General features: G+C 40.2%; 1 protein-coding gene across 7 annotated transcripts in view; it reads left to right on the forward strand.

Annotated features, from left to right (window-relative positions):
• GRIA3 (glutamate ionotropic receptor AMPA type subunit 3) overlaps nt 1-12,846 on the forward strand; it is a 307,537-nt gene that overhangs the window by 128,796 nt on the left and 165,895 nt on the right. The window lies entirely within an intron of this gene.

Genomic DNA, 12,846 nt, shown 5'->3' on the forward strand with positions numbered 1-12,846 from the left:
TGGAAGTGAGGCTTTGTGGTGGAGGGCAACCAGAGTAAATCATGAGAGATGGAAAATGCTGGAGAAGGCTGTGCCTTGCATGAGAATTTGTGTGAGTAAGCAGGGTGAACCAAGCCAAAGGCTTTCGAGCCTGCGTAGATTAGAGTGGGCCCCAGTGCCAAATGGGAGTCCCAGCTAGATTTGAGGAGGAAGATATGCTTTAACACACAAACTTGTTTGTGGGCTCTCTCACTCCTCCATGCAAAGGTACTGAAGGAAAGGAGAAGAGCCCTTAAGGAAGTCACAGATGTGTTGTAGGCAAAGTGCAAGGGATATATCCATCATGACATTCCTATTGGATTTTAACTTTTAGTCTATATCAAAATGAATCTTTATTCAGAAAATGCCACAGAAACTTTGTTTTACATTAATATTGAAAGTTAAAAGAAGACAAGTATTGTGGTCATGGTCAAGTTTGGGATCTATCATTGGGGCAAACCATTTTGTCTTTCTGGGCTTCAGTTTCTTATTGGTACAATGAAGAGATTGGGACCATCACTAATTCTGGCTCTCATATTTGAGAATTCTGAGAAACTTGGAAGAACTCTGGCCACCACAAACAGCCTGACTTCTCTGCAGCTCACACAAGATTCAGCCACTCTTTCTGGAACCCAAGGCCTTGACATTAGCCTATAACCCTCCTCCATAATGCCAAATTCACTCTCATATCCCCATTGGAAAAACTCAATTGAAAGTAAACAACTAATCAAAGTGAGTTGATCTTGGGGGTGTTTTATGTGGGTTTCTTTAGTATGGTGGATGGCACATGAAAATACTTATTTATCTTGTGAGTTTTGAATCCCATTTTGGGTGTTTCCCAAGCAGATTTTAAACCACAGTATTAAGTCAAAAAGAACTTGTCTTCCGCAAGAGAACAGCTTGTTCTCTGTTGTCCTCAGGACTGTATCTTTGGCTCCTCTGTACCCTCTAGGCAAGAGTTTGCCCTTAATATTACCTTTGACAGCCCTCCAATGGTATTAGGATCAAGGAGTCTCAGCACTCCTGGAGGCACAGCAGGCAGAATAAGCTACAGTCCTTTGCACTCAGATCCAGACACTTTTCATCTTTGGCATACATTCACCCCCACTTCCTTCCCCCTTTTCCTTCTCACTGGTAACCATCATTCATACCTCACAACCAGAACTCAGAAATGTTAAGAGGTTTATCTTGGCCTTGCTTTCTAAAAATTGAGAATGCTGAAGAATGTTCCCAGATAAGTGACTTGCCTGATGAGAAGCCTTTTGCTTAGTGGAACCTAAACACATACTTTCTGAGCTCAAGTCTCACTTCAGTCAGTTCACTTTACAAGTCCATAGGCACAGGCCACAATGTGAACTACTCTGCACAGAAGTTCAGGGTATGGATGCTCAATATAAAATATACTCACTTCTGGGAATCTCTTCAAAGTTCATCTTCTGCTGGAGAAGGGGCAGCAGGGTGGGTGGTCATCTTCTTCTTTGTAGTCACTAGGTTCCATGTGGAATAAATGGGACCTGGGAAGAAGATGTACTGTGGCTGACTGGTAGCACTCCTTCCTCCAACCCATAAGTGAAGCCCCCTTTTAATCATGCATAAGGCCTTCCCCCCACTGCCACCCAACTAGGGCTGGCAAGTGCATTCTCTGGTTGTGATCTATGGTCAGCTCTCTGCCCCGGGTATCTATAAAGTGCTTACTAACATCCACGTCACTCACTACTTGCTCTCTAGGAGACTCAGTCACAAGATCAGAGCTGGAAATTACTGATTTCAAAGGGATTAAGATGCCGAATGAGGAAATGTCATGTAAGAAACCCTATTCGTGGGCATGATTAATCCTCTCATGGCATCTGTTAAGAGCTCAACAGTCCATGGAGAAACTTTGAGATGACTCCTGCCCTCTGTGAGTTTGCATCGCAGGCAGTCTATCCCAGAACAATTATTTAGATACCAAACAGAAACATGAAGGAATTACACACAATCATTGTAGCATCCCCTTCAATCCAAACCCCAGTTGCTTTCTGTTATTTTTATTTTTTTTATTTTTTATATCAGATATTGTGTGGGTGAGGATCAGAGGCTTGCCTATTCTGCTCTTCCCAGATGTTAAGTAAATCTACTCCAGATGGTCTTCTAAATTTCCTTTCAGCTGACAATGCAAAGCAAGTTTACTTTCACTCAATGAAACTGACATATCTATTTGGGCATGTTTTCTTAGCTCACAGAGAGGAGAATGGAGCTACATAATTCACCAACAGGGAGACAAAGTTCAAATAAGGAACAAGATGAAAGAGAAAAATGGAAAAGGCAGGATTACATGCATTGCCAGCTTCAGAGCCAAGGTTACACTTGACTAGTAGTCAGTAGCTGCCTCCTGAAGTGAGCTATTGGAGTACTTGGAATGCCTCAAGTAAGATATTGGGGTACCTGGTACCTCAAGTTGCCAAACAATACTTGATCAATCACTTACGGCTGTCTACAATTTGCCCCTGTATTGTAAGTCTTTGATTCTAATATTAAAACATACATCCTTCATGAAGGAGGTCACAGTTGAAGCTGTTATCAGTCATGGACAGTCTAGTATAAGAGTTTCATTTGGATTGAGAGACAATTTGTATTGGGAGAGAAGAAAAAGCACAAACAACTGGGAAACTGGGGTCACCTTCTGTTCAATGATTCCACAAATTAGCCAAGTACTCATCCTAATAATGCGGCTGCAAGGAGAAGAAGATTTGCAGAGGGTCAGCTCTTAATTAAAGGAAAATTTAAATAAATACAATTATGAGGAATGGAAGCCTCAGGGAAATATTAATTTGCTAACGGTAAATTAAGGATTGAATGTCGGTGAATATTTGTCTTTACCTTGTTCCATAAAATTCACAGACTGACATCCATATGCAAATATAAAGGGGTTCTTGATCTTCCCATATCAAACTCTTCACACACAGAACAGTTTCTGTATTAGCGTCTCAAATTTAGACAATCACTATATTGATTTTGATGGAAAATAAAAGGGTTTAAATCAAGTTAAAACAAAAACAACAAAACAACAAAATGTGGATTCAAATGTGCTATAGAAGTCTTTCCATGAATTATTTTTAAATGAAAGTATACTTTGTAATATGAATAATAATAGCCTGAAGTACTGGCTCTGAGTTCAGATTTTTGTATATCAGGTTTCTGAGATATGGGAAAACATACCATGAAATAACTAAATTGAGCTCATCATCTTTCTCTTTCCTCTGCCTCTATTTTTTCTTTACTTCTGTCTCAGAAACCACCTTCACACTCCATATCTAGCTTCTCCATTGCTTTACTTGGCCACAATATGCAAGGGAAATTTATTGGAAATTCCATGGAGACCAAAGACATTGCAAGAAATGGAAAGAGTGGTTGGCATAAGTTTGGGTTTAAAGCCCATGTGAGCACTAGAATAAGAGTAGAAGAGCAAATTTTGGTCAGGCACAGTGGCTCACACCTGTAATCCCAGCATTCTGGGAAGCCAAGGCAGGTGGATTGCTTGAGCCCAAGAGTTTCAGACCAGCCTGAGCAACATAGCAAGACCCCATCTCTAAAAAAAAAAAAAGCAAATTTTATTCATCATTCACGTGATTTTTTGATGAAAAAGAATATTAATTTCATTAAAATGTCAAACTTTTATTCATGACAATGTATCATAAATATTAAAAGTAAAATACACTGGATTAAATATATGGCATATGTCAAGACACTTAATGTCAATATATAAAGGCTCTTATAAATCAATAACAAAGACATTAACATCACTAAAAAGTTGGACAAAGGAAATAAACAGGCAGTACTCGAAATGATGAATAAACATGGACAAAAAAATAAAAAAGTTACTAGCTTTACTAATAAAGAAATGCTAACAAAAAAAGAGAATCCTCTTTATTCACCTACCAAATGGGCAAATATATTGTTCAGTGCTGGCAAGGGGACAGAGAGACAAGTACTCTCATAACCTGCTAATGGGAACACAAAGTGGGACAACCTTTCTGGAGGGCAATCTGGCAGTATGTATCAAGAGCCTTAAACATGTCCGTAAATGTTTGGCCCAGTATTCCTACTTTGAGATATTAATTCTATGAAAATAATTAGAGATGCTGTATGAGTGTTGTCAGCATGGCATTATTCATAATAAGGAGAGATTGGAAAACACTGAAATGTTCATGTTGCAGAATAGTTAAATAAGTTACAGTATGTCTAAAGGTTGGAATACTACATCATCATTAAAACTCATGTTTGAAAATGTTTAATAACAAGAAAATGTTCAAGATATAATGCTAGATTTTTTAAAGGCAAGACACAAATACAGTCATGTGCCACATAATGGCATTTTAGTCAATGACAGACTCCATATATGACAGTGGTCCCATAAAATTATAATACTATACGTTTACTGTGTCTTTTCTATGCTTAGATATGTTTAGATACACAAATATTTAACATTGTGCTACAGTTGCCTACTGTATCAGTTCATTTTCATGCTGCTGATAAAGACATACCCAAAACTGGGAACAAAAAAAGATTTAATTGGACTTACAGTCCCACATGGCTGGGGAGGCCTCAGAATTATGGCGGGAGGCAAAAGGCACTTCTTACATGGTGGCGGCAAGAAAAAATGAGGAGGAAGCAAAAGCAGAAACCTCTGATAAACCCATCAGATCTCTTGAGACTTATTCACTATCATGAGAATAGGATGAGAAAAACCAGCCCCCGTGATCTAATTAACTCCCCTGGGCCCCTCCCACAACACAGGGAAATTCTAGGAGATACAATTTAAGTTGAGATTTGGGTGGGGACACAGCCAAACCATATCATTCTGCCCTGGCCTCTCCAAATCTCATGTCCTCACATTTCAAAACCAATCATGCCTTCCCAACAGTCCCCCAAAGTCTTAACTCATTTCAGCATTAATCCAAAAGTCCACAGTCCAAAGTCTCATCTGAGACAAGGCAAATCCCTTCCACCTATGAGCCTGTAAAATCAAAAGCAAGCTAGTTACTTCTTAGATACAATGGAGGTACAGGTATTTTGTAAATACAGCCATTCTAAATGAGAGTGATTTGCCAAAACAAAGGGGTTACAGGGCCCATGTAAGTCCAAAATCCAACAGGGCAGTCAAATTTTAAAGCTCCAAAATGATCTCCTTTGACTCCAGGTCACACTGATGCAAGAGGTGGGTTCCCATGGTCGTGGGCAGCTCCACCCCTGTGGCTTTGCAGGGTACAACCTTCCTCCCAGCTGCTTTCATGGGCTAGTGTTGAGTGTCTGCGGCTTTTCCAGGTGCACGGTGCAAGCTGTCAGTGGATCTACCATTCTGGGATCTGGAGGATGGTGCTTCTCTTCTCACAGCTCCATTAGGCAGTGCCCCAGTAGGGACTCTGTGTAGGGGCTCTGACCCCACATTTCCCTTCCGCATTGCCCTGGCAGAGGTTCTCCATGAGGGTCCCACACCTGCAGCAAACTTTTGCCTGGGCATCCAGGCATTTCCATACATCTTCTGAAATCCAGGCGGAGGTTTCCAAACCTCAATTCTTGACTTCTGTGCTGCCACAGGCTCAACACCACATGGAAGCCGCCAAGGCTTGGGGCTTCCACCCTCTGAAGCTGCAGCCTGAGCTCTACGTTGGCCCCTTTCAGCCATGGCTGGAGCAGCTGGGACACAAGGCACCAAGTCCCTGGGCTGCACACAGCACGGGGACCCTGGGCCTGGCCCACAAAACCACTTTTTCTTCCTAGGTCTCTGGGCCTGTGATGGGAGGGGCTGCTGTGAAGGTCTCTGACATGGCCTGGAGACATTTCCCCCCAATGGTCTTGGGGATTAACGTTAGGCTCCTTGCTATTTATGCAAATTTCTGCAGCCCGGTTGAATTTCTCCTCAACAAATGTTTTTTTCTTGTCTACTGCATTGTCAGGCTGCAAATTTTCTGAACTTTAATGCTCTGTTTCCCTTTAAAGATGGAGTGCTTTTAACAGCACCCAAGTTTTAAATGCTTTGCTGCTTAGAAATTTCTTCTGCCAGATACCCTAAATCATCTCTCTCAAGTTCAAAGTTCCACAGATCTCTAGGGCAAGGGCAAAATGCCACCAGTCTCTTTGCTAAAACATAACAAGAGTCACCTTTGCTCCAGTTCCCAACAAGTTCCTCATCTCCATGTGAGACCACCTCAGCCTGGACCTTATTGTTCATATCACTATCAGCATTTTTGTCAAAGCAATTCGACAAGTCTCTAGGAGGTTCCAAACTTTCCCACATTTTCCTGTCTTCTTCTGAGCCCTCCAAACTGTTCCAACCTCTGTCTGTTACCCAGTTTGAAAGTCGCTTCCACATTTTTGGGTATCTTTTCAGCAACGCCCCACTCTACTGGTACCAATTTACTGTATTAGTTCGTTTTCACACTGCTGATAAAGACATACCCGAAAGTGGGAACAAAAAGACGTTTAATATGGACGTACAGTTCCACATGGCTGGGGAAGCCTCGGAATCATGGCAGGAGGCAAAAGGCACTTCTTACATGGCAGCGGCAAGGAAAAATGAGGAGGAAGCAAAAGCAGAAACCCCTGATAAACCCATCAGATCTTGTGAAACTTATTCACTATCACAGGAATAGCACATGAAAGCCCAACCCCCGTGATTCAATTACCTCCCCCTGGGCCACTCCAACAACACAGGGGAATTCTGGGAGATACAATTCAAATTGAGGTTTGGGTGGGGATACAGCCAAACCATATCACCTACAGTATTCAGTACAGTAACATGCTGTACAGTTTTGTATCCTAGGAGCAATGCGCTATGCCATATAGCCTAAGTGTGTAGGAGGCTATTCCATGTAGGTTTGTGGAATACACTCTATGATGTTTGCACAATGACAAAATCACCTAACAACGCATTTCTCAGAACGTATCCCCATCGTTAAGTGATCAATGACTGCATTACAATCCATTTTGCTAAAATAAAAAGTGTGAAGTCTATTTATGTAAAACAGAATGTAAAGAGGGATAAAGTCACCTATACTTTTTCTTTTAATTTTTGTACTTTCTGTGTTTTTCCAAATGTCCAAACTGAGCATATTAATTTTATACTTAGAGAGAAATACCCAGATGCTACCTCAGAAAAGGAAAGATATTTGTAAAGTGCTTTGAGTACATCTGGGTTTGCTTCCCACATACTGTACTCAAGGTTTCCAGATTCTTCATCTACCACAGGAAGAAGCAATTTGTAACCCTGGCCCGAGCCCTCCCTTCTTGCCTCTGTGTCTTTATTTGCTGATGTCTAGGTAGTATATGGCCCTTCTTGAAACATGCCTTTCTCACCCAGAAACTTTCTGCTGGTCATGAACACCTCAGGAAAAAAAAAAAAAAAAAAGGCCTGCTTTAATATGCCACATTTGTATTGGGTAGCCCTTAGAATAGGTCAGTGATTCTCCACTCTGGCTGTACATGAGAATAACCCAGGGAGATTAAAACAAAACAAAACAAAGCCCAGGAATCACTTTGAGAAATAATTATTTTATTGCTCCAGAGTAAGCCTTGGCCATCCATTTTTCATACTTCCTAGGGTAACTGTAATGTGCAACCAGCATTGAAAGCCACAGAGGTAGGTGAAGACACAGAAAAGGAAAGAAAGAAATGGTTTTTTCAGCTGATTTCAGTTGAGTAACATAGACAGGAATGGACACTAACCTTCTGTGGACCTGTCTCACCATTGTCTTCCCACTCCACTGGCCCCTGAGATACCCCATATCTACAAGCTGTTCATTTGTTAAACTCCGTAAGATCATCAAGCACATCACCAACTTTCAAATTCATCATCTGAATGACCCCATAAGATGGGCAGACTCAAAAACAATGTTAACATTCTCTTTCGTTTTCCTTCCAAACTCATTCATGTTAAGGTCACTGCTAAAATGTACGTGTGTTCGCTGAAAGGATAACACGTTATGCCATTAGCTATTTTTACGCTGGCACCTGGAAAAGGGAAGGGTGCTGAGGGAATTGAGCATAGGATAGGAAAGTTTTAATATGGGGAAAGAGGAAGAAAAAGACTGGGATTGGTAGTGATAGGCCTACTCAAGTTACTGGGGAGACAGGGAAGTGAACATCAGGATGTTGTGTGACATCAAAAAGAGAAGAGAAAAGGACATGAGGAATTAAGTTCTGTCCACACCAAAATGTTGCTAAGGGTCATCTTAAAATGAGAGCTATAAAGTAAGTTGGACATGATGCACTTGAAAGACCACTAAATTGGAAGCCAAGAGACTTGCTTACAGGGTCAATACTAGGGCAAGGTAAGTGCGGCTGCACTTGTGCAACCCTCAGAAAGTGCCTTCTTGAATATTTACCCTAGGTGCTTCACCTGCCTCACCTTAGCTCCAGCTCTGCTTGCTTAGATTCCAGTCTCGCTTCAGATTCTAAACTGTGTGATATTTGGCAAGTCACTTCCCCTGTCTAAGCACCACCTCTCAAACCCGAGAAGCTCCACTTTTACCTGTCTTAGCTATTGGGCTTCCATAAAAATTTTATTTGAAAAGAGTTACACAGCTTTAAAAATTGTATCCTACTTCTCTGAGTCATCTGTAAGAGTACTAGCCTGTAATACTATGGTTCTGTGTCTAATAATTGTAAGCTACAGGAGTTTTCATGGGCCACTTTAAGCCTCTCTTTATCAACCTGAAAATATTGACAAGGTAATTTCTAGCACAGGCCACTGGAAAAGTATTGAATTACCCTCTGGGAAAGACCAACTTGCCTCTCTATAGAACATTTCGAGAGGGCCAGTAAACCTTTTTGGGGCTTTATGGCAAACCCTCTGAGAATCACAGCCAGGCACAAACTGCTATAAATGTCAACACTCATGAGAAGCCTGTTCATCAATATCAGCAACTTCCATCATTTGGGGGGCTGTTAAAAGACCCCGTCAGAAGTACAAATGCTGTGGCTCTGAGAGATCTGGTACAGATTCACAGCTGACAGCAGGTGGTGATAGTCCCTGCTGGAAGATGCACAACAGGAACATAATTATCCTCAACTATATTTTCTTGGGTATCTTTATTATGAACTTCCATATGTCAATATCCTACTTATTGTTCTTCTGTGTTTTCAGATCAAATACTAAATGTGTTCAGCATGGAGCGGGTTTTCACTTGTTTATACATTTAACAAAATCCTGGCCTTCTTTCCCCTGTGAAAATGATTTTGACAATTGTATATTTGAGATCTTTTTGTATCTGATGCTATCCCTGTCATGAGATCAACCTCATAGTCACAGATGAATCCCCCAGAAATAAACTGAAATAGAGATTCACATGCAAGAAGTTTATTGGCTGGTACTCTCATTGTCAGCAATTGTGGGAAGAAGAGAAGGACGCACGTTAGGGCACAAAGAGAAAATGAGCTATGGTGCAGTCATAACAAACCCTCGGCTCCCTTCCGGGAGCTCTGAAGCTAGGATGACTTACCCTTAGAGTTACCTCGCTGGGCGTATGAGGGTTGTGCCTTTCTATCCTGTGGCAATCAGTCATTGGATGCGGGATACCCCAGGAAAGGGTCATAACCTTAAGCTGCAAATTTTCCAACAACTGAAGGAATAAGTTCTATGGTGCTGACGGAGGATCTGGGTGGTACAGCACAGCATCCACCACACTACCCTTTGCCAAGATTATCACACCTTATTTGCCAAGAGTAGCCCAACCACCACTCCAGTAGGATTAAATTGGTCATAGCTGCAGCCCAGTTCTTCATCCATAATTTCCTTCCCACTCCTTGCCACAAACTACGTTATATTGGTAAAATGCAGATGACAATCTAGCATTCACCCACTTACCTATATGGTAACTACCATTCTTTAAAATAAGGAAGAATAGGAAAGTGGATAGCGACAGCAGTCTGGAATCAGAATGAGAGAATTTGCTGCTCAAGTAAAAGTAGTTTTTAGTGTTGCAAAATTGGGCACGTTAAAGCTCACAGAGAGTGGATGACAATTCTGAAGCTGCTAAAACAGCAGGCTTATTTTTACAAAGCCAAGGGTTTGTTACGTACCTCTGCTCCTACAAGCACCAATGCCTGTTTTTTTCTCTGCCTCCTGTGTCAAAGTTTTCTCTTTTTTTTTTTCTCCCTCAAGCGCATATTTACTCTCTTTGGTCAGCTTCATCAGGAAACAGTCAAACTACAATAAATTAGGTATGAAAACAAATAAAAGCTTTTCTTGGGCTGCTCAGTGACAGGTACTGAGCTGAGGTGACCATTCCCCCCAGGGTTCTATAGTACACAGCCACATGCTTAAGCAAACACAGAGAAATTCTGCATGGTAAAAGACCCTGCAGTATTCAGCCACGGTTCTGACTTGCTCAAAAAATGTGAGCAAGGCTTATAGCCCAGGAGGCCTCAGACATGCCCTCATTAAAAAGCAGTGTGCTTTTTCTACTTAATTTTTGAATAGGTAATACATTCACATGGTTCAAAGAACAAAAGTATAAAAAGATTTGTAAGTCAGTGTTTAGTAAAATGCCTCTCATTTGTGGCAGTATGCAGCCTACAAAGGAGCTCTCATCTATCATCTATGTCTTCCAGAAGCCTATGTTCTGAGAGGACAGCATGCGTTGTACTTCTTTTTAATCTTTATTGTTTTTGTACTTACAGAAAATAATACCTGCTTCTTGTAAAAGGGCCAAATTTTACATAAATAAATGACAGTGAAAATAAAAGTTCTTGGTAATCCTACATCTCAGAGATAACAGCCAATTCCTTCAGATTTTTTCCACACATATAGAAACATATAGTTTCTTTACAAAATAGAATTATAACATAAATGCTATTTTACAGCTTGTTTTTTCTATTATTACCTATTATCCAATATATTATATATACTGCACAAATCTTTTCTTGTTAGTATATACAGATTGAGCTGTCTTTTAAACAATAGCATAGTATTCTATGTGTATTTACTATAATTTATTTATCCAGTTTTATTTTAAAATTTTAAATGTCTGTGACATAATTCTTTAAACCCATTTCTCCATTGCTTATAATTAATTTACCATGAACTTAAATCTACTCATTTCTGGAGAAATTAATGAGAAGTCAGTAAAGGAAGTTTCATGGACAAAGAAGATAATTCAGAAAGGTCTGCAGGTGTAGACAGATGTGCCTGTTAAATGGACAGACAAGTGTGGCTGCCTGGAGTACTGAATAAGTGAGTGAGGCCATTTTCCAGATTTGAATGAATTTGAAAATAAGGGAGAAGTGGGGACTGGAATGGTGTGAGGGATTAAACAAAGGGAGATAAAAGCAAGTTGGAATGGAATAAATCTTGATACACGGATGGTGAGTCTTTCCAGATGAAAGATTTTTATGGAGAGAACTGACATGTTTTAGTTGAATCCAAGCTTGATACTAATTAACAATATAATTTGGGTATTTAAAAATATTGGCAAAGGCTGCTAAAATAACAACCCACGTCAAAGCAAGCAATAATCTCATTGTCGTCCACACTGATCAGATCACACTGGAATTATCAGGATCAATAAAATATTGACAGATATCCATAGGAGAGAGCAACAGTGAGGGAACTTGTCATCATGCCATAAAAGTAACGGTGGAAGGACTGGGACATCTTTAGCCTGAGGAAAAGAATGTTAAGGGGAAACATGCTAACTGCCTTCAAAAATGTGAAGGACTAACACATGCAAAAGGAGTTAAATTTGCTCTGTGTCATCCCAAATGCTGGAATAAGACCAATGAGTAGAGATTACGAGAAGGCTTATTTTGATTCAACACATGAACAGCTGTATTCTGCTAAAGGGCCTTTAAAAAAGTTTTCTTTAAATATATTAAAGACTCTGTCCACTTTCATTAACATTATTATTTAGCCAATGTTTTCTTCATAAATAGTACAAAAGTAAAATTCAACTCAGTCCTTGATGAAGTTTCATAAATTCTTAATTAGTGAGATTCAAAATAATGAGGCTTTATCGTACACTGCTTAAGAAAGATTTTCCATTGCCTTAATCTTTCTTCCTATGTTTATTTCTCAATCCCATGCCTTGGCCTACCATGTCCCCTCAACTCCCACTGAAGCAGAGAGCACATCAACAACCCACACGAAAATGTAAATCTGAGAAATAAATATGCGCGGTTGGTTTAAAAAGAGAAAGAATTAACATTTAAAGCAATGGTAATTTACTCTGATCTGTAATTTTGAGCTCCTGTGCTGAAATTGCTCATTTGGAAATTACCAAGTGCTTGGGTCTCATTTGTGATCTTCTTCCTGCATACACCCAGCACACAAAGGAGTCATAATGACCGGCTGAGTCACTGCTGCCATCTCCCTGAAGCGTGCTCTTCAAATGTCAATACCATTTTCTATGGTACAATGAAGAAAATTCCGAATTGTAGCCTGCTTACACTAAAGGATGAGCCCGAAACAGCACAGAACCTGGAATATGCTCAAAGGGCATCGCAATCCTCTCCCATTCTCTTCTCCTCCAGTCATCAAATTGCTAAAGCATGGATCATTTTGGCTTTGCAAATCATCCCTATCACCCACTCCCATTAGTCATTACTTGAATATAAATGAAAAACTATTTAGGTTTATGGGAAGAAATGAGCTGCTTTTGGCAATATCCTAAATAAAATTATATCTATAGTTGAAGTTATATTCAGATATGGATTCAAACCAGAAGCAAAACTATAGACACAATGTAATATTAGAGACATGAAGACTCTAAAAGACCAGCATGTAGAAAACTCTTGTGCTATTCTTATGGATCATACTTCAGATATTTTGTTCTTCCCAACTTCTTAAACCCT

The sequence above is a fragment of the Pan troglodytes genome, chromosome X (genome assembly GCF_028858775.2).
Source record: "Pan troglodytes isolate AG18354 chromosome X, NHGRI_mPanTro3-v2.0_pri, whole genome shotgun sequence".
Classification (NCBI taxonomy): Eukaryota; Metazoa; Chordata; class Mammalia; order Primates; family Hominidae; genus Pan; species Pan troglodytes.